The sequence below is a fragment of the Mirounga angustirostris genome, unplaced genomic scaffold, assembly GCF_029215605.1.
Source record: "Mirounga angustirostris isolate CCGP_5_RB_7025 unplaced genomic scaffold, mMirAng1.0.hap1 SCAF_11, whole genome shotgun sequence".
In the NCBI taxonomy this organism is placed as follows: Eukaryota; Metazoa; Chordata; class Mammalia; order Carnivora; family Phocidae; genus Mirounga; species Mirounga angustirostris.
In genome coordinates this window covers 57,364,593-57,387,763 of record NW_026991719.1, presented here as the reverse complement: position 1 = coordinate 57,387,763, position 23,171 = coordinate 57,364,593, and the positions used below count along the sequence as shown (strand labels likewise).

At 41.3% G+C, this 23,171-nt stretch overlaps 1 protein-coding gene across 2 annotated transcripts in view; it reads left to right on the top strand.

Annotated features, from left to right (window-relative positions):
- Positions 1-23,171, top strand: part of SLC7A3 (solute carrier family 7 member 3) — a 155,150-nt gene that overhangs the window by 97,181 nt on the left and 34,798 nt on the right. Inside the window, exon 3 of one of the 2 annotated variants that reach the window (XM_064574210.1) lies at positions 20,077-20,135. The exons of the other annotated variant lie outside the window; for it this stretch is intronic. The gene's annotated coding sequence lies outside the window, so the exon portion shown is untranslated. The remainder of the gene's footprint in view (positions 1-20,076; positions 20,136-23,171) is intronic. 2 annotated transcript variants of the gene reach the window in all.

Below are 23,171 nucleotides of genomic sequence, written 5' to 3'. Positions count from 1 at the left end.
TCATGACCCCAGCCGAAGGCAGATGCCTAACCAACTGAGCCACCCAGGCACCCCGAGGACCTAAATTTTCTAATACTTAACAACCTCACCTTGCTGGCCGAAGCTCTGTCGGAGCAGGATGTGAGAGCCATGCAGGGTCAGAAAGCGGGTGGGCTTGCTTTTCATTTCCTGACCATGTTCAAGGATAATAGATGCGAGCTTTAACTAGCTAACAGAACTTCTTTTGATTGTTAAGAACAATACATTGGCTTCAGTGCTGTATTTAGAATTAATGATGAGGAGCATTAGCAAAATGGCACAAATTAGTGATGTAGCGCCTCTTCATAATAGGTATTAATTCTGCTCTTCCTTCCAGTTCTCTGGTAAGGAAGAGAGGATTGGGAAGGACCCTATCTGATCAAAACGAAAGGGAAGGACATGGGTGGGGGCTGAGTGTGAAGGAAATTAGCCTTTGTTTGAAAATCTACTATGTGCCTTTAAACTCACTAGACTTAAATCTTTACTAGCACGGATTGTGTCTGTACCCTCACCATCTGGCACATCGTGTCGGTGCTCAACAAGTGTTTGATCTCATTTCATCCCTGCGATAACTTAGGAGGTCAACAGCTTTACTTACATGGTGCAGATTCGGATACAAAAGCTTCCAGGACTTAGTAGCTTGCCCAAGTGCAGACTTAGGGGAAGGCACATGCATGAAAGTCTCCGCAGTCTGTGTAAACGTTTCGTTCTAGAGGACTGTCAGTGGTTTGGGGTAAGGAGTGAGGCCGTGGCAAAGAGGGTGGTTCTTTCTCTTCCCTGATCGGCTTTAGAGCAGGGGGTTTTTTTAGCCTTGGAACATTGTATTTGCCGGCGAATAATTCTTGGCTGTTGGGGGTGCCGTCCTGTGCTTCCTAAGACGTTTGCCAGTACCTCTGGCCTCTACCCACTAGGTGTCAGTAGCATACCCTTCCCACCCTACCACGCTGTGACAACCAAAACTGCAGTGCCAGGGCTTAAAACCACCCTGCTAGCGAACAGTGCTTTAGAGGCTCACAGAATAGGGCCGGGGCTGCCCAGGGGCCTCTTTTTATACTCAAAAAGTGACGCTTTCCCAGTCTTTTCTCCCGACAAAGTCAGCAGTAGGGAACTTGATGGGAGCAGTAATTGACAATTCTAAATCCTAGCACTTTTCCTGTGCCTTCCTTTCGGTTATAGATTTCTTCTGTTTTTTTTCCCTTCCCTGCATCCCCCACCTCCACCCCTCCCCTGCATCCCCCACCTCCACCCCTCCCCAGCTCTTTCTCCCTTATAAGGCCAAAGTTGTGTTTTGTTTGAGAACAGCACCCCATGGGCACTAGAGTAGCAGTGCCTCGGAGCGTGTTTGAATATTCTGGTGTAATCCAGGCCCTTTCTGCTACCAAACTTTTGTCTAAGCCCTGAGGCTGTTTGGCTCTCTACCCCCATGGTCTCCTTTGTCATACGGAGATGCCAGTCATATTTGTGGGATTCCATCCATTGTTAAAAAAAAAAAAGTGGTGGAGTCAGATCTATCTGAATCCGAGGCCCATCCTCTTTCCTTTACCCCAGTGTTTTTCAAATGTTAGCATGGATCAGAATCACTTGGGAGGTCAGGTTGCCAGATTTAGGAGAAAATAAAACCAAATAAACAAACCAAAACAACAAAATGCCCAGTTAAATTTGAAGTTGAATATGAGTGTGTCCCAAATCTTGCAAATATTTATATTAACAAATTATTCGTTGTTTATCGGAAATTCAAATTTAACTGGACCATCCAGGATTTTATCTGGCAACCTTGACTAGAGGGCTTATTAAAACACAGATTGTTGGGCCCTACCCCCAAGAGGTTCTGATTCAGTAGCTCCGGATGGGGCCTGAGAATTTGCAGATACTGGTCTGGGGGCAACACGTCGGGGTGCCCGGCAAATAGGTTACAGGGTACAAGGAGTGTTGCTTCTCTGAAGCCCCTTCCCCCACACCACCAGAGCAGGAGAGAAGAAAACGGCTAAAACTTAAAGCAGGGTTCTCCTTTTTTTTTTTTTTCTAAATCCTGAACCACCTGGTCAGAAATCTATGTGTGAGGGAATATGAATTTGTATTGATTAACAGTAGCCTGCTACCTATTAAAAACTATGGATTTGAAGCAATAATACAAAAGCAGTCTAAAACTCAGTTTAGGAAACTGTTCTTACCATTTATCAAAGCCTAGTGTTAGTCATTGCTCAATTTTGATTAAGTCAACGAGAATGACTCATTTTCTAAACGGATTCTTGAGAACTATGCTGTTATCACAGTTCTTTTAAACACTTTTATCTAATCACTGTTTTTGCTAATTACAGAAGTAATATATTCTCATTAAATTTTAAACGACCTAAAAAGTTTTGACTTTGAAAGAAAAATTCTCTATAATCCTGGTCCCAAGAGATAAACCCTGTTAACTCTTTGATATACATTGATAGAGGCCCTTTGGATAGTGCTAATATGTGTAGTTTTATTTATTTTTTTAACAAAAACTGAATCATTTATGAATGCATGGATGTGAACATTTGATATTTCAGACTCATCTTGTATACTTCCTGCCCCAAAACTTCAGCCCCTTTTCAAAAAAAAAAAAGCCCTGGTTTCTTTTTAGTGAGAAATGGTATTTCAAGGCCACAATCTGGATGCTAACAGTGCTCAAAGCTACAGGGCTGGTCATTGTTTCTGAGCCTTTTAAGAAAAATGCCTCCTGGGACGCCTGGGTGGCTCAGTCGTTAAGCGTCTGCCTTCAGCTCAGGTCATGATCCCAGGATCCTGGGATCGAGCCCCACATCGGGCTCCCTGTTTGGCGGGAAGCCTGCTTCTCCCCCCCCCCCCACTCCCCCTGCTTGTATTCCCTCTCTCGCTGTCTCTCTGTCAAATAAATAAATAAAATCTTTAAAAAAGAAAAAAGAAAAATGCCTCCTGAGTTCGCCAAGATACTTTAATTCAAATTCAGGCCTATAGGGTTTTCCTTAACCTTTATCTTATATCTGAATCTCCTTTCTTTCATGAAAGAAAAAATCTTGGTTCCCAAAGATGTAGGGGATAATAGAAATAGAACATTGCAGAATTACTCATTTGCTTTATCCCACTAACATTCACAGCTGTCTCAGAATAGCAGTATTAATACTACTACCACCAATATGGTTACAAAAACGATTTAAGGGGCGCCTGGGTGGCTCAGTCATTAAGTGTCTGCCTTTGGCTCAGGTCATGATTCCGGGGTCCTGGGATCGAGCTCCACATCGGGCTCCCTGCTCAGCGGGAAGCCTGCTTCTCCCTCTCCCACTCCCCCTGCTTGTGTTCCCTCTCTCGCTGTGTCTCTCTCTGTCAAATAAATAAATAAAATCTTTTAAAAAAACAATTTAAAAATGTTTTTTGCATATCCTCTCTCCATTTTCCCCTTTTTGCAGAAATTACATACCATACTATTAGAACTTTCATTGAATCTTAATTCTACATGTGTGTGTTATATTTATTTAGAGCTCACTACCAGTACTTAGGTCACTGTTTTTCTAGTTATTTTGGTTTTTCTGAAGTTTTCTCTTTAGCACATTCCTAAGGAAGTGTTCATGAGAGCAATCTTTCCTGAGTGATTGCATGTTGATAATACTTTGTACCCTAGATTTTAGAAAGGCAATGTATTAGTTTGCTAGGGTTGTCATAACAAAATATCACAGACTGGGTGAATTAAACTGCAGAAATTCATTTTCTCCGTTCTGGAGGCTAGAAATCCAAAATCAAAGTGTTCGCAGGTTGGATTTGTTCTGAGGCCTCTCTCCTTGGCTTGCAGATGGCCACCTTCACAGTCTTTTCTGTGTGTCTCCACGTCCCTGGTATCTCTCTGTGTGTCCAAGTTTCCACTTATGTGGATACCAGTCAGATTGGATTATAAACTACCATAACAGCCTCATTTTAACTTCATCACCTTTTAAAGGTCCTGTCTCCAGTTATGGTCACGTTCTGAGTTAGGAGTTAGGGCTTCAACATATGAATTTTTAGGGGACACAGTTCAACCCGTATCAGTCAGTTTGGCTGCATATAAAATCTCTGGCTCACATATTTTTTGCGTGTGTATCTGGAATATGTGGCTTTATTTTCTTCTGGCATACACCATTGCTATCAGTATACCTGATGACTGGTTGTTTTTCTTTCCCTTGTTTTCTTTGCCTGCATAAATAAGATTTTTTTTTTCTTTAAAGTCCACTAATTTGACTATGGTTTGGTCATTCAGAGTCGATTTTCTCAGTTACACAAATTGCCCTCTTAAATGTTGTGTCAAGTCTTTATTAAAAGTTATTTCAAGAAAACTTTATTTTTTTAAAGATTGTATTATTTTTAAGTAATCTCAACACCTGATGTGGGGCTCACATTTACAACCCCAAGATCAAGAGTCACATGCTCTATGGACTGAGCCAGCCAGGTGTCCCAAGAAAACTTTCTTACAGGGGCACCTGGGTGGTTCAGTCAGTTAAGCGGCTGCCTTCAGCTCAGGTCCTGATCCCAGGGTCCTGGGATTGAGGCCCGCATCGGGCTCCCTGCTCAGCGGGGAGTCTGCTTCTTCCTCTGCCTGCAGCTCCCCCTGCTTGTACACGCACACGCTCTCTCTCTGACAAATACATAAAATAAAATCTTTTTAAAAGAAGAAAACTTTCTTACAGTCTTTATTATTCGTTGTGTTCTTTTGCTTTGATTTTCTTCTATGTATGTTGGATTTTCTTTAACTATCTTCTAAATTTATAACTTTTCCTCAAATCCTTTTTTTTTTTTTAAGATTTTATTTATTTATTTGAGAGAGAGAGAATGAGAGAGATCACATGAGAGTGGGGAGGGTCAGAGGGAGAAGCAGACTCCCCGCCAAGCAGGGAGCCCGATGTGGGACTTGATCCAGGGACTCCAGGATCATGACCTGAGCCGAAGGCAGTCGCTTAACCAACTGAGCCACCCAGGTGCCACCTCAAATCCTTTTTATATCTATCTTTTTTTAATTTCTGGTTTAAAAAACTTTCTTCTTTTCATTTTCTGATTCTCTTAGGGCATTGTGTGTTGAGTTTATTTGCTCTCGTGCTCCTTCTAGTTTAGAATTCAATTCTTTTTTTTTTTTTAAGATTTTATTTATTTATTTGAGAGAGAGAATGAGATAGAGAGAGAGAGCATGAGAGGGGGGAGGGTCAGAGAGAGAGGCAGACTCCCTGATGAGCAGGGAGCCCGACGTGGGACTCGATCCCGGGACTCCAGGATCATGACCTGAGCCAAAGGCAGTCGCTTAACCAACTGAGCCACCCAGGCGCCCTAGAATTCAATTCTTATATATTCTTTTATTTCCAATTCTTTCCTTAGTTCTAATACCTAACTTTTGAGTATTTCTAATTCTGATTTTGGTTGTTCTTTTATATCTTACATGTTTTTCTTAATGTCTTTTTAGTTGTTTTAAAATAGTGGCTTTCATGTTTTGTAGTGTAATATTTCTAACATGTTTTCATTGTCAAAGGGTGTTATTATCCTTACTCCCTTCTTGATTATAAATGTAACCTTTATCTTTTTCTGCTGCTAATTTTTATGTAAAAAGTTTTTAATTTTAGGATGCTGAATTTAAAGTTAGATTTTTTACCTTCATGGCTTTCGAGCTCCCTCTTCTGTTGCTTTTGTGTAATATTTTTAAAAAATTATTACCTGGCGCTACTCACCTCCCCTACTTTTACCTGGGCCTTTTCTTGCTGCACTACCTAGTTTGGGTTCTATTCCCAGCAGTTTCTCCTAAGTGTGGAGCTTTGTCCTGGAATGGAACTTCAGCTGGTTAGTTTTGAGTGTTCATGGGACTCACACTGCTCCAGGCCCAGCTTATTCTACCCTCTTTAGGTTTTACCACTGCCCTGCTATTGAAATATACAAAAACTTCTCCCACTTTCAGCTGCCATCCTCAAATTGGCCTTCTAACTTTCCAACAAGTAACTTTGGCGATTTGGGGATTCTCTGATTTGTCAGAGGCCCCACGGCTTCCTTCTGCTTCCTTTTGTACAATTGCTGATTCCATACATGTTTAGTAGCCATTGGCTATTTGTCCCCCTTCCTCCTATTTTAGGGGTCATGAGGGTATCTTCTTACCTAGTTTTGTTGCAGATATTGTCCATGAGTTTTTGGTTTTACTCTCCTATTTTCTCTGTATTTTTTTAAAGATTTTATTTATTTATTTGACAGAGAGAGACACAGTGAGAGAGGGAACACAAGCAGGAGGAGTGGGAGAGGGAGAAGCAGGCTTCCCGCTGAGCAGGGAGCCCGATTTGGGGCTCGATCCCAGGACCCTGGGATTATGACCTGAGCCGAAGGCAGACGCTTAAGGACTGAGCCACCCAAGCGCCCTTTTCTCTGTCTTTAAAGAAGGACTTGGGGGATGCCTGGGTGGCTTAGTCAGTTGGGTGTCCGATTCTTGATTTTGGCTCAGGTTGTGATGTTAGGGTCATGAGATCGAGCCCCGAGTCAGGCTCTGTGCTGGGCTTGGAGCCTGCTTAAGATTCTTTCTTTCCCTCTCCCTCTGCCCACCCCCCACTTGCACTTGTGCACTCTCTCTCTAAAAAAAAACAAAAACAGACTTGGGGGATTAAAAACACTATGCCACCTTACCACCTTCCAAGAATTATCCTGTCCATTGAGTTTTATTTATTTATTTTTGTCCAATGAGTTTTAGTTGCAATTATTATTTTTCTCATATTTATAAGTTTTCAAAGCAATTTTAACGAACTTTTTGAAGTACTATTTACATATAATAAAATGTATCTATTTTAGATGTACAGTTTGATGAGTTTTGACAAGTGAATACACCTGTGTCACCACCACCACCATCAAGAGAGAACATTTCTACCATCCCAGAAAATTCCCTTGTGCCCCTTCCCGGTCAGTCTCTCCCTCCACCCACCCCCATGGCACCAGGTCACCACCCTTCATCTGCCTCCTGTTACTATAGATGTGCTTTTTGTAGAATGTAATATAAATGGAATTGAACAGTATGTACTTTTTGTGTCTGAATTCTTTTGTTCAGCATGTTTTTCAGATTCATTCATGTTATTTCCTGTATCAATAGCCTGCCCCCTTTTAAAGCTGAGTATATTCCTTTGTGTGGATATGCCACCATTTATTCATTTATTCTCCCATTGATGGGCATTTGGATCATTTTTAATGTTTGACTATTACGAATGAAGCCACTATGAATATTCTTGTACATGTTTTCTGATGAATATATGCACTAATTTCTGTTGAATGTTTACCCAGAGTGGAATTGCTGAGTCATAAAGCAGATATATGTTCAGCTTTATTAGGTATTGCCAAATGGTTTTCCAAAGTGGTTATACCAATTTACATCGCCATTAGTAATTATCAGAGTTCAGATTACTCCACATCCTTGTCGAAAAATTGGTATTTTCAAAACTTTTTAAAGCTTTTTTTTTTAAGATTTTATTTTTAAGTAATCTCTACACCCAACTTGGGGCTCAAACTCACAACTCTGAGGTCTAGAGTCTCACGTTCCACCAACTGAGCCAGCCAGGCACCCCTAAAGTTTTTTATTTTCATTCCAGTATAGTTAACATAGAGTGTTATATTAGTTTCAGGTATACAAATATAGTGATTCAACATCAATATATTTTTAAAATAAACTTTCTGGTTAGAGAGAAGCCTATTTACTAATTATTTTTAAATTTTATTTATTTATTTATTTGACAGAGAGAGAGAGAGAGAGCACAAGCAGGGGGAGCCGGAGAGGGAGGAGCAGGCTCCCCGCTGAGCAGGGAGCCTGATGTGGGACTTGATCCCAGGACTCTGGGATCATGACCTGACCCAAAGGCAAACGATTAACTGACTGAACCATCCAGGTGCCCTATTTTACTAATTTTTGACAACTGCTCATTTTCCTCAGAAAATTATTTGTGATAGGGGCGCCTGGGTGGCTCAGTCAGTTGAGCACCCAACTCCTGGTTTCTGCTCAGGTCATGATGTGCGATCGAGCCCTTGGGGCTCCACACTCAGCAGGAAGTCTGCTTGGAGAGGCTGTCCCTCTGCCCCTCCCCCTACTCGAGCTCTCTCTCTCTCTCTCTCTCTCTCAAATAAATAAATACATTTTTTTTAAAAAGAAAATTATTTGTGATGTTTTTGAGGCCTTGAGTAAAAGGGCATTCTTTCAGAAAGTGTGTTTGCTTCTGCTAGGAATTTATGGGCAATGGCCTGGGACCATGTAAACTAAATGAAGTTTTTTGAACCACCAGATGGTGTGTATTTGAGCTGTAAACTTGAGTAAGGGCCATCTTATTGTTCAGTTTCTCAAGTACATGATTCTCTCCTTTGCTCTGTTCAGAGCCAAAGTAACCTTTCCTTTAGTCCTCTGGAGCTGGAGAAGTGTGGTTTGGTGAGGTTACTTTCTAGTTTGCCCTTACTTAAGGTTTAGTCCTTTCAAGATCCAGCTAAAATCCAGGGGTACAGAAAGGGCCTTTTTAAAGACTCTATTTTCTAGTTTCTTAATGTATCACTTGGAATACATATAATTCTCCTTGAAGACATTGTTTCTGTAGAACCCTAAATTTTTAAAAGATTTTATTTTTATTTATTCGTATTTACCTGAGAGTGTGAGCAAGAGTGAAAGAGCATGAGCAGGGGGAGGGGCAGAGGGAGAAGCAGACTCCTCGTTGAGCAGGGAGCCTGACTCGGGGCTTGATCCCAGGACCCTGGGATTACAACCACAACTGAAGGCAGACACTTAACCAACTGAGCCACCCAGACACCCCAGAACCCTAAATTCTTATTATAAATTGAAATGATTGCTTTCCAGGCCTACTTCACAGTTATTATCTTAGATTATTTTCGTCACTGGATTTATGAGTTAAATCTACTATTTCTTGTTTTTTTTCCTTTGGGAATTTACCCTAGTTTTATTGGAGTATATCTTCAAGTAATGTACAAAGAAAAGGTATGTATGGAGGTATTCTTCTGAGTCCTTATATCTCTGAAAATATCTTTTTGTACTCCTACTTGATTGGTGATTTGACTAGGTTTTAAATTCTAGGTTCAGAGTAATTTTCTCTCAGAATTTTAAAGTATTATTCTAGCATTTAGTGTTGTTAATGAGAAATCTGATTTTGGGGTACCAGGCTGGCTCAGTCAGTGGAGCATGCGACTCTTGACCTTGGGGCTGTGAGTTCAAGCCCCATGTTGGGGATAAGGTTTCCTTAAAAGAAATCTGATTTTTTTTATGAGTACCCTATTTTTTTTTTTCTGGAAGCACAATTGTCTATTTTTCTTTTCTTTTTTTTTTTTAAGATTTTATTTATTTATTTGCCAGAGGGAGAGAGAGAGGGAGAGTACAAGCAGGGGGAGTGCCAGGCAAAGGGAGAAGCAGGCTCCCTGCTAAGCAAGGAGTCCAATGCGGGACTCAATCCCAGGACCCTGAGATCATGACCTGAGCCGAAGGCAGACGCTTAACCATCTGAGCCACCAGGTGCCCTTCTTTTTTCTTTTTTAAAAGATTTTATTTTGAGAGAGAGAGAGAGGAGGGGCAGAGAGGGAAGGAGAGGGACAAGCAGACTCAGAGCTGAGTGCATGTAGAGCCCAACACAGGGCTCAATCCCACGACCCCACGATCATGACCAAGCCAAAATCAAGAGTCTGACGCTCAACCAACTGAACCACCTGGGCCCCAATTGTCTCATTTTCTAATAGTGTAAAATGATATAGTGTTGACATATGGGCCTTTTTTTCTCTTTAAGATTTTATTTATTTGACAGAAAGACACAGCAAGAGAGGGAACACAAGCAGGGGAAGTTGGAGAGGGAGAAGCAGGCTTCCTGCTGAGCAGGGAGCCTGATGCGGGGCTCCGTCCCAGGACCCTGGGATCATGACCTGAGCTGAAGGCAGACACTTAATGACTGAGCCACCCAGGCACCCCATTTCCCCTTTGGTCTTAGTAGGCCCTTAAAGTCTTCTCTTATTTAAATTATCTCTTTCCTCTGGAGTTAATTCTGCTGCTTTATCTTAGCCTTTCTTTTCATAATGCTGTTTTTCTTTTTTTTTAAGTTTATTATTATTTTTATTAATCTCTACACCCAATGTGGAGCTTGAACTCATGACCCCAAGATAAAGAGTTGCATGCTCTTCCAACTGAGCCAGCCAGACGCCCTTTTAATGCTGTTTTTCTTCACATTTTTTTTAAAGATTTTATTTACTTATTTGTCAGAGAGAGAGAAATAGAGAGCACAAACAGGGGGAGCGGCAGGCAGAGGAAGAAGCAGGCTCTCCGCTGAGCAAAAAGCCCGATGCGGGGCTCGATCCCAGGACCCTGGGATCATGACCTGAGCTGAAGGCAGATGCCTAACCGACTGAGCCACCCAGACGCCCCTCTTCCCATTTATTATACTTTTTTTTTTTTTAAAGATTTTATTTATTTATTATGAGAGAGAACACATGAGAGGGGATAGGGTCAGAGGGCAAAGCAGACTCCCTGCCGAGCAGGGAGCCCGATGCGGGACTCGATCCAGGGACTCCAGGATCATGACCTGAGCCGAAGGCAGTCACTTAACCAACTGAGCCACCCAGGTGCCCTTTTTATACTCTTTTTATAAGTGAAAGAATAGGCCATTGATGTAAGTTCCTCCACTTCATGTATGTAGATCCACTTTCTCACTAGATCTCTCCCCTGAATAAGGGATGGGACTATATACATCAGTGTAACTGGTCAGGACTTATGACTAACACCTTCTCTTTTAGACTTGGGTTTGGAAGCTGCCTTTAGGCTGGGGTCCCCAAATGCCAGATTAAGAAGAGTTTTCAGTTGGGGTGCCTGGCTGGCTCAGTCGGTAGAGCACACAACTCTTGATCTCCTGAGTTTGAGCCCCATGTTGGGTATAGAGTTTACTTAAAAAATAAATAACTTTTGGGGCACCTGGGTGGCTCAGTTGGTTAGGCGACTGCCTTTGGCTCAGGTCATGATCCTGGAGTCCTGGGATCGAGTCCCACATCAGGATCCCTGCTCAGCGGGGAGTCTGCTTCTCCCTCTGACCCTTCCCCCTCTCATACTCTCTCTCTCTCTCTATCTCATTCTCTCTCTAAAATAAATAAATAAATAAATCTTTAAAATAAAATAAAATAAAATAAATAACTTTTGGGGTGCCTGGGTGGCTCAGTCGGTTAAGCGGCTGCCTTTGGCTAGGGTCATGATCCCGGGGTCCTGGGATCGAGCCCCGCATCGGGCTCCCTGCTTGGCGGAGAGCCTGCTTCTCCTTCTCCCTCTGTCTGCCGCTCTGCCTACTTACGCTCTCTCTCTATCTCTGTTAAATAAATAAATAAATAAATAAATAAATAAATAAATAAATAAATAACTGACTTTAAAAATTTTTATTTTATTTTATTTTTTTCAAGTAGGCTCCATGCCCGTGGAGCCCAACTCAGGGCTTGAATCAAGAACCTGAGATCAAGACCTGAGCTGAGATCAAGAGTCAGATGTTTAACTGACTGAGCCTCCCAGGTGCCCCAATTTTTTTTTTTTTTTTAAAGAAGAGTTTTCGCTTGCTCTGGGGCACCAATACCTATACTACCCTTCAGTTTTCTCCAGGTGTGTATTCTGTTTCTATTGAGTTCTCTTTTTCTTTTCTTTTTTCTCTTTTCTTTATTTTTCTTTCTTTCCTTCTTTCTTGTTAGGTGGTAAAGATTAGGTTAACTATACTGAGTATGGGTATGATGGGTGGAGGGATCATGGGGAGCCAATGGTGGCTTTTGTTTCATAGATAGGCTTTCAATTCACTCCCAAGCTTTCAGACTCCCTTTTTATTTCAACCTTGAATACTTGCCAGCTCTGAAATGGGAGCCTTTCTGGGATTCTGCCAGACACATTGGCTTGTTCCATTCTGTTTCATCAGTTGACACATTTCCAATCTTCCAGAATTTTGTTAAGCCCATTTTTTTCACTGTTAAGGGCTTATTCCTTTATTACCATTTTAATGGGATGTCAAAATGGAGGGAGATAAGCAAATATCTTCAGTCAGACATCTTCAATTAGAACTCTTTTATCTTTATAATGGCTTCATGGTAGACCTTTGTGTGAATGTAATACAGTTTATTAAATGCCCAGTGGATAGACATTTGGGTTCTTTCCAGTTTTTCACTCTTCCAACAGTGCTGCAGTGAACATCCTTTGTATATACATCTTTGGGCACCTGTACAAGTAATTCTGTAAGATAAATTCATAGAAGTAAAATTGATAGATACTGCCAAATTGCGCTCTTAAAACATTGACCCACTCCACACTCCAGTTAGAAGTGAATGACAGTATCTCCTTCCCCACATCTTCACAACACTGTCATTTTCCATCTTTGCCAACCAGATAGGCAGAAGTCTGCTCTATCACTGTTTTAATTTGTATTTCTTAAAGGTGAGTGAGGTTAAGCATTTTTTCAGATGTAATTTCTTCTATGAATTGCCTATTGGTGTCCTTTGCCCGTATTTTTTAAATCTTTTTCCAGTTGATTTTTAGGAGTTCTTTTTATATTATGCATCACAATTCTGACTCTCGGTTTTTATCATTTATAAGCTTGGAATATGCAGAGTAAAACAAAATTAAGCAAACTTTATTACCACAGGATTTTTAAAAGCCTTTAATATGATAATGTCCATTGTGAAGAAGTGAATTTAGTATGCAACATTTCTGAAACTAATCTGGCCACAGAACTATTTTCCTGGAGTATCTTTGGAATTAGTTTTGAGGAACCAGTTTGGGAACTGAACTGCTGTCTTATTTAGTAATTAAGCTCAATGAAAGTGAAGGGGGCACCTGGATGGCTCAGTTGGTTGGGCGTTTGCCTTTGGCTTGGGTCATGGTCCTGGGGCTCTGGGATCGAGCCCTACATCAGGCTCTCTGCGTCAGGCTCCCTGCTCAGCGGGGGAGTCTGCTTCTCCCTTTTTCTGCCCCTGTTCGTGTGTTCTCTCTCTTGCTCACTCTCTCTCTCAAATGAATAGATAAAGGGGAGTGGGGGAATGGGTTAGCCTGGTGATGGGTATTAAAGAGGGCACGTACTGCATGGAGCACTGGGTGTTATACGTAAACAATGAATCATGGAACACTACATAAAAACTAATGATGTAATGTATGGTGATTAACATAACATAATAAAAAATGAATAAATAAAATCTTTGAAAAAGAAAGAAAGAAAATGAAGACTATGTCTGTCTTATTCACCTTTGTATATCCAACTTCTAGTACCTGGCATGTAGTAAATTTTAAGTAAATATTTGTTGAATAAATAAATGAATACATCTGTTAATGTCCAATAAATGAGCTTTTTTTGCATCTACTATATGGTATTCTGATAGATACTGTCTAAGATGTTTCATGCAGCACTAAGAAAGAACACAATACTGCCAATTAAATTATGATATAATACTATTTTATCTTTTGGAATTTATATTTTATGATTATTCAGAGTGTTCTTTAACACTTATTTGGAAATGGATTTTTATCGTATATTACTCTTGTGCCTACATTACAAAGAACACTGAAATGAAATAAATTGGATATTTCTAAAACATCTTCACATTTGCTTTTATTTATTTTTTTAAAGATTTTACTGAGGGGCACCTGGGTGGCTCAGTCGTTAAGTGTCTGCCTTCGGCTCAGGTCATGATCTCCAGGTCCTGGGATCGAGCTCCGCACCGGGCTCCCTGCTCAGCAGGAAGCCTGCTTCTCCCTCTCCCACTCCCCCTCCGTGTGTTCCCTCTCTCGCTGTGTCTCTCTCTGTCAAATAAATCAATAAAATCTTTTAAAAAATACATAAATAAATATTGATTTATTTGAAAGAGAGAAAGCACTCACAAGAGCGTGAGCAGGGGGAGGGACAGAGGTGGAGAGAGAGAGAGAGAGAGAGAGAGAGAGAGAGAGAAGCAGACTCCCTGCTGAGCATGGAGCCTGCCCCGGGGCTCAATCTCACACCTTGAGATCATGACCTGAGCTGAATCAACAGTCGGACTCTTAACTAAGCCACCCAGGCGCCCCTAAAACATCTTCACATTTGGAATTTGACTCTTCTGAATTACTTTTTGGCTCAGTCAACATGTTCTGGATTTTCCACTTAATGTTATTCTCTCTGGCATTAAGAACATTGATGATGTTTATGTTTATGGGGGGGAAAGTGTTCTATTGTCCAAGGTTTCCTTCCAAGTTGCTGACGAACATTCTGCAATTTTTTTTATTAGTAATCTTTACACCAAACGTGGGGCTCGAACTCACAACCCTGAGATCTAGAGTGGCATGCTCTACCAACTGAGCCAGCCAGGTGCCCCCATTCTGCAAATCTTGCTGCTGGTGCTTTCTTGATCTTACCAGAAGGTGTCAGACCATGACAGCTGCATCACCACCGCGGCCTGGGCAACAGCAATTTTGAGAGCCCATTAATTATAAGCTGCATATCCCAATTTCAGAAATTTTAAAAACATGAAGACATGTGCATCTTTGAATCGATGAAATATGCTATTAGATATTCTCATTGTGCCCTTCCTGAATTCTAAATTTCTCTTTAGCTAAATGTATTTTTCTCTTTTCCTTCATAGTCCTGCTTTTCAAAAATGTAGTCGTATTTACTGTCTCCCTTTCCTCCCCTTTGATTCACTCCTTAATCCACTGCATTCTAACCCTATCATTTCAGCAGTGGGCTGTTGCAGTCCTTATACAGATTCATTCACCAACCAGTGAATGTGTATAGTCTCTTTGGGATGGTAACAATCGTAAGGAACAAATCAGAGAATTTTAGAGCTACAGGGTTTCCTAATTCTGCCTTCTTTTATATGGCAAACCATCACATATTTGACTATTGTCTGTGGCTCCATTCTCATCTGCCCCTTTCTTAGATCCATTTTATTTACGTTCAATAGTTCTAGCTTCTTCAGCAAGTCCTCATGTGACAATGTTTCCAGAAAACTTACCATCTTTTTTTTAAAGATCTTATTTACTTATTTTAGAGAGAGAGTGGGGGGAGGGGCAGAGGGAGAGAGAATCTCAAGCTAACTCCTTGCTGAGCACAGAGCCTCATGTGGGGCTCGATCCCTCAACCGTTGTTACAGGATTTCTTTTCCTTTAACGCCTGTGGTTCTTGGTCACGCCACTTCGAAGAATGAAGAGGTAGACCAGTCAAAGAGTGGTGGGCAGCAAAGCAAAGTTTATGGAGTGATAGTCAGTCTTTTGAGCGATAGTACAAAGCTCCTGAAGAGGGAGGGGACCGGAGAGGGTTGCCGATTCGGCATTTAGATCTAGGGGTTTTTATAGGCTTGTTGTCGGGTTCTTTTAATTTGATTAACCCTCCATGCGCCTGTTATCCAATCAGGTGTTTGCCATCTACCTATCACGTGGGAAAGGGTGGAGGGCTCCTTCCAGAGTGGTGTAAAATCCTTTTAAGGGTAGTTTCCTCTTAGGGCGGGGGGGCCCCCGTCCCTGCCTGCCTTTCTTCCAACTATCCTTCATCACTGAGAGATCAGCAGCGGAGCTGAAATCAAGAGTCTAATGGTTGGGGCACCTGGGTGGCTCAGTTGGTTAAACGGCTGTCTTCGGCTCAGGTCATGATCCCAGAGTCTAGGGATCGAGCCCTGTGTCTGGCTCCCTGCTCAGCGAGGAGCTTACTTCTCCCTCTCCCTCTACTGCTCCCCCTGCTTGTGCTCTCTCTGTGTCTGTCTCTGTCAAATAAAAAAATTAAATCTATAAAAAAATTTTTTAAAAAGAGCCTGGTGCTCAACCAACTGAGCCACCTAGGCACCTCTGGAAAGCTTACCATCTTAACTGCCTTGACCCAAACGTACACTGTAGCTGGCAGTGGCCCTCCTGAGATGTGCAGCCCCAGGTGAAATGCATGATGCCCCCAGTGAAATAGAGTGGAACCACAATGACCTAGTGGTGCTTTTACTGTAATTAGGCAGCTTTTGCTCCCATTCCCCATAGATGCTGTTTCAAACCTCTCACCTCTCTTCTCAGGTTGCTGCTCCATCTCTGTTCCCCCCCTTTCTGAAGATGTTCTTGCCTCTCCTTCAAAAAGAAAATTGAGGGGCGCCTGGGTGACTCAGTCATTAAGCATCTGCCTTATGCTCAGGTCATGATCCCAGGGTCCTGGGATCGAGCCCCATGTTGGGCTCCCCGCTTGGCAGGGAGCCTGCTTCTCCCTCTATCTGCCGCTCCCTCTGCTTGTGTTCGCACTCTCTGTCAAATAAATAAATAAAATCTTAAAAAAAAAAGAAAGAAAATTGAAGCTAAATACCAGCTCCTCTACTTCAAAATTTAGTTATATTTGTGCTCAGCCTCTCCTGTCTCTCTCCTTGTGAAAAGCTAATCCTGCTACCTGCGCTCAGAGTCCTGTATCCTCCCATCTCTACAGGGTCCTGGCTAGGCCAAAATTATTCCTTCTTTTTCCTATCTCTTCAACCTTTCTATCTCCTTCACAGATTCTTGCCCTCAGCTAGTAAACAAGCTTTAGTACCTACTTTTTAAAAAAACATATGTGTGAATTTCCCTTCTGTTTTTGTAGGCCTGTATCTCCCACCACCCTTCACCCATTTTGCCCAACCCCCCCCAACCATCATGGTATCTACTGTCTTTCTTTTTTCTTTTTTTTTTTTTTAAAGATTTTATTTATTTATTTGAGAGAGAGAGAATGAGAGACAGAGAGCATGAGAAGGAGGAGGGTCAGAGCGAGAAGCAGGCTCCCCGCCGAGCAGGGAGCCCGATGCGGGACTCGATCCAGGGACTCCAGGATCATGACCCGAGCCGAAGGCAGTCGCTTAACCAACTGAGCCACCCAGGCGCCCCTCTACTGTCTTTCTTATGAGGAAGAAATATACTTCATTAATTCTACATCCAGCTTTAGTTAAATTAATTTTCTTCCTTTTTTAATAGATAAACTTCATTTAAAATTTTGTATTATTTCCTTTTTGGTTCAAAATTCCAAAGTTATAAAAGGGCATACCAGGAAAAATTTCTCACCCATTCCTATCCCAGTGGCATCAGGGTTTTGAGTTTCTTGTTGATCCTTTTGCAGCCCAGCCCTAATGCCTAAGGCATCCATTGTATGTAATGAATAAACTTGTCACCCCTGCGTCTAGAATGGCATTAGTTTTTTGCAGTTCTTGGGAGAATTGAGAGAATAGTCACACAAATAATTTTCTATAGGGCTTTATTCTGTGAACCCTGGTTGAGAAAGCTATAAACTGTGTATGTAAGCAATTGAGGATATATATGTCATTTTTCCTCTTTTTAAGAGAACTGATGCAAAAATAAAAGAGAACTGATGCAATCTCACTGAATCTTTATTCACTTAATATGTATTGGAGATCGATCTATCTCTCTTTTTTTCTATCATCTATGAGATATATATATATAGAGAGAGAGATAACTCTATTTATATATACCTAAAGAGGTCCCTCATTAAAAATTTTCACCTGGGGCGCCTGGGTGGCTCAGAAGATTAAGCGTCTGCCTTGGGCTAGGTCATGATCCCAGGGTCCTGGAATTGAGTCCCGCATTGGGCTCCCTGCTGAACCGGGAGCCTGCTTGTCCCTCTACCTCTGCCTGCCGCTACCCCTGCTTGTACTCTCTCTCTCCCGTCAAATAAATAAAATCTTAAAAAAAAAAAATTCACGGGGCGCCTGGGTGGCTCAGTCATTAGGCATCTGCCTTTGGCTCAGGTCATGATCCCAGGGTCCTGGGATCGAGCTCCGCATTGGGCTCCCTGCTCCGGGGGAGCCTGCTTGTCCCTCTCCCACTCCCCCTGCTTGTGTTCCCTCTCTCACTGTGTCTCTCTCTGTCAAATAAATAAATAAAATCTTCAAAAAATAAAAATAAAAAAAAATTCACCTTTTTTTTTTTTTTTAAGATTTTATTTATTTATTTGACAGAGAGAGAGACAGTGAGAGAGGGAACACAAGCAGGGGGAGTGGGAGAGGGAGAAGCAGACGTCCTGCTGAACAGGGAGCCCATCACGGGGCTCGATCCCAGGACCCTGGGACCATGACCTGAGCCGAAGGCAGACGCTTAACAACTGAGCCACCCAAGTGCCCCACTCTTTTTTTTTTTTTTAGAGAGAGAGAAAATGCAAGCATTTGCTTATACGCATGAGCTGGGGGAGGGCAGAGGGAGAGGGAATCTCAAGCAGACTCCACCCTAGGTGCGGAGCCCAACTAGGGGCTCAATTTGACAACCCTGAGATCACGACTCAAGCCAAAATCAAGAGTTGGACGCCCAACTGACTGAGCCACCCAGGTGCCCCCACCTCTATTTTTAAAAAAGCTTTATTGAGATGTAATTTGCATGCCATACAACTTGCCTACAAATAAATGGTTTAGTTTAGTTGTAAACCATCACAACGACCAATTTTAGAACATTTTTATTACCTCAGAAAGAAGCCCTATACCCATTAGCAGTCATTCTTCATTTTCTTTCAACCCTCCCAGCCCCTGACAGCCACTAATCCACTTTCTGTATCTATAGATGTGCCTATTCAGGATATTTCATATAAATGGAATCGTATGATATGTGGTCTTTTATGACTGGCTCCTTTTACTCAGCACACAGTTTTCAAGGTTCGTGTTATATTATGGCATGTATTAGTACTTCATTTCTTTATATTGATGAATAATATTTGATTGCGTGAACATACCACATTTTATTTATCCATTCGTCAATTGATGGACATTAGGGTTGGTTCTGTTTTTTGGCTGTTATTAATAATGCTGCTATCAATATTTGTGTATGTTTTCATTTCTCTTGGGCGTATATCTAGCTATAGATTTGCTGGATCATCTAGTGATTCTGAGTTTAACCTTTGGAAGAACTGCCATACTATTTCCCACAAAGGCTACAGCATTTTACATTCCCACCAGCAGTATATGAGGGTTCCAATTACTCCTCATCTTCACCAATGCCTGTTATTATCTGTGGTTTATTTTCTTTAAAGATTTTATTTTTAGGGACACCTGCGTTGCTCAGTTAGTTAAGCACCTGACTTCAGTTCAGGTCATGATCTCAGGGTCCTAGGATTGAGCTCTGTGTCAGGCTCCATGCTCAGCAAGGAGTCTGCTTCTCCCTCTCCTTCTGCACCTCCCCCTGCTAGTGCTCTCTCTCTCAAGTAAATAAATAAAATCTTTAAAAAAAAGGTTTGGGGCGCCTGGGTGGCTCAGTTGGTTAAGCGACTGCCTTCGGCTCAGGTCGTGATCCTGGAGTCCCGGGATCGAGTCCCGCATCGGGCTCCCTGCTCGGCAGGGAGTCTGCTTCTCCCTCTGACCCTCCCCCCTCTCATGCTCTATCTCATTCTCTCTCTCTCAAATAAATAAATAAAATCTTTAAAAAAAAAAAAAAAAAAAAAGGTTTGATTTTTAGGTAATCTCTGTATCCAACACGGGGCACAAACTCATAACCCTGAAATCAAGAGCTGCATGCTCTACTGACTGAGCCAGCCAGGCACCCATATTATCTGTCTTTTTGATCATTGCCATCCTAGTGGGTATGAAGTGGTATCTTATTCTGGTTTTGATTTACATTTTCCTGATGGCTAGTGATATTGAACATCTTTTCATGTTCTTTTTGGCCATTTGCATATCTTCACTAGAGAAATGTTTATTCAGATTCTTTGCACATTTTTTTTAAAGATTTTATTTATTTATTTGAGAGAGAGAGAATGAGAGACAGAGAGCACGAGAGGGAAGAGGGCAGAGGGAGAAGCAGACCCCCCGCTGAGCAGGGAGCCCGATGCGGGACTCGATCCCAGGACTCCAGGATCATGACCTGAGCCGAAGGCAGTCACTTAACCAACTGAGCCACCCAGGCGCCCTCTTTGCACATTTTTAAATTGGATTGTCGTACTTTTTTATTGTGGTAAAATATACTAAACAAAGTTTACCATTTTAACCATTTTTAAGTGTACATTTCTGTGGCATTAAGTATATTCATATTGTTGTGCAACCATCACCACCATCTTTTTCCAGAACTTTTTCATCTTCCCCAACTGAAACTCTATACCCACTAAATACTAATTCTGTCTTCTCCTCTCTCCCCAGTCTCTGGCAACCACCATTCTATGTTGTCTCAATGCATTTGACTACTCTAGAAACCTCATGTAAGTGGAATCTTAAAATATTTGTCCTTTTGTGACTTATTTCCTATAGTATAATGACTTCAAGATTCATCTATGTTGTAGCATATGTCAATATGACCTTCCTTTTTAAAGCTGAATAATATTCCATTGTATGTGTATACCACATTTTGTTTATTCATTTGTTTCTTTGTTGATGGACACGTGAGTTACTTTACCTTTTATTTATTGTGAATAATACTGCTATGAACATGGGTGTACAAATAACTGTTCAAGTCCTTGCTTTCACTTCTTCGGGGTATATACTCAGAAGTAGAATTGCTGGATCATTTAGTGATTCTATGCTTAATTTTTTAGGAATCACCATACTGTTTTCTACAGTGACTGAATCATTTTATATTCCCACCAGCAATTCACAAGGGTTCCAGTTTCTCCATATTATTGTCAACACTTGTTATTTTCTGGGTTTTTTTCTTTTAATAATAGTCATCCTAGTGGATGTGAAGTTGTTATCTTGTTATTACTAGATTGTAAGAGTTCTTTATATATTCTAGATACAAACCTTTTATCAGATAAATGATTTACAAATATTTTCTCCTATTCTTTTCACTTTCTTGATGGTGTCATTTGAAGAACAAAAGTTAATTTTGATGGAGTTTGATTCATCTGTTTTTAATTCTGTTGCTCATGCTCTTGGTGTCATATCTAAGGATCCATTGCCAAATCCAAGGTCATGAAAATTTACACCTGTTTTATAGTAAGAATTTTATATTTTATTTTTTTACACTTTTTAAAAGTAAATTCTACCCTCAATATGGGGCTTGTACTCACTACCCTGAGATTAAGAGTCACATGTTATACTGACTGAGCCAGCCAGGCACCGCAAGAACTTTATATTTTAAGCTCTTACATTTAGGTCTTTGACTGATTTTGAGTTAATTTTTTAAAAAATAAAATAAAAAATTTTAAGTAATCTCTACACCCAATGTGGGGTTCAAACTCACAACTGAAGATCAAGAGTCACATGCTTGGGGGATGCCTGGGTGGCTCAGATGGTTAAGTGTCTGCCTTCAGCTCAGGTCATGATCCCGGGGTCCTGGGATCAAGTCTTGCGTGAGGCTCCTTGCTCAGTGGGGAGCCTGCTTCTCCTTCTGCCTGCATCTCCCCCTGCTTGTGCCCTCTCTCTATCTGACAAATAAATAAATAAATAAAATCTTAAAAAAAGAAAGCAGAACAGCCTTCTTGCTGATATGGGGAAAGTTATAGTGGTCTGGGTAGAAGATTAAACCAGTCACAACATTCCCTTAAGTCAAAGCCTAATCCAGAGCAAGGCCCTAACTCTCTTCAATTCTATGAAGGCTGAGAGAGGTGAGGAAGCTCTAGAAGAAAACTCTGAAGCTAGCAGAGGTGGGTTCATGAGATTTAAGGAAAGAAGCCATCTCCTAAAATAAAAGCACAAGGTGAAGCAGCAGGTGCTGGTGTGGAAACTGCAGCAAGTTATCCAGAAGATCCAGCTAAGATAATTGATGCAGGTGGCTACACTAAACAACAGATTTTCAGTGTAGAAGAAACAGCCTTATATTGGAGGAAGATGCTATCTAGGACTTTCATAGTTAAAGAGGAAAAGTCAGTGCCTGACTTCAAAGCTTCAAAGGACAGGCTGACTCTCTTATTAGGGTTTAATGCAGCTGGTTACTTTAAGTTGAATGGCAATGTTTATTTATCATTTTGAAAATCTTAGGGCCCTTAAGAATTATACTAAATTGGGGCACCTGGCTAGCTCAGTCAGTAGAGCACGCAACTCTTGATTTTGGGGTCGTGAGTTCCAGCCCCATGTTGGAGGTAGAGTTTACTTAAAAAAAATAAAATAAAATAAAGAATTATGATAAATCTACTTTGCTTGTGCTCTATAAATGGAACAACAAAGCCTGGATGATAGCACATCTGTTTGCAACATGGTTCACTGAATATTTTAAGCCCATTCTTATCGCTCAGAAAAGACTATTTTCAAATATTACTGCTCATTAACAATGCACCTTATCATCCAAGAGCTCTGATGGAGATGTACAATGAGATTCATGTTGTTTTCATGCCTGCTAACAGAACATCCATTCTGCAGCCCACGGATCAAGGAGTAATTCTGACTTTTAAGTCTTATTATTTAAGAAATATATTTTGGGGGGCGCCTGGGTGGCTCAGATGGTTACGTGTCTGCCTTCGGCTCAGGTCATGATCCCAGGGTCCTGGGATTGAGCCCCGCATCGGACACCCTGTTTGGCGGGGAGCCTGCTTCTCCCTCTCCCTCTACTGTTCCCCCTGCTTGTGCTCTCTCGCTCTCTCTGTCAAATAAATAAATAAAATCTTAAAAAAAAAAAAAGAAATATATGTTGGAAGGCTATAGCTGCCACAGACAGTGATTCCTCTGATGGATCTGGGCAAAGTAAATTGAAAACTTTTGGAAAGGACTCATCATTTTAGATGCCATTAAGAACATTTGTGATTCATGGGAAGAGGTCAAAATATCAACATTGAGGGGCGCCTGGCTGGCTCAATCGGTAGAGTATGTGACTCTTGATCAGGGTTGTTAGTTCAAGACCCACGTTGGCTGTGGAGCCTACTTTAAAAAAATCAGCAGTGACAGGAGTTTGGAAGAAGTTGATTCCAACCCTCATGGATGACTTGGAGGGATTCCAGACTTTAGTGAAGAAAGTAACTGCAGATGTGATGGAAATAGCAAGAGAACTAGATTTAGAAGTAGAGCCTGAAGATGGGACTGAATTGCTACAATCTCATGATACAACTTTAACAGATGAGGAGTTGCTTCTCATGGATGAGCAAAGGAAGTGGTTTCTTGAGATGGAATCTACTCCTGGTGAAGATGCTGTGAAGATTGTTGCAATAACAACAAAGGACTTAAAATTTTACATAAACTTAGTTGATAAAACAGCAGCAGGGTTTGAGAGGATTGACCCCAGTTTTAAAATAAGTTCTACTGTTGGTAAAATGTTACCAAACTGCATCACATGCTACAGAAAAATTGTGAAAGGAAGAGTACATCAA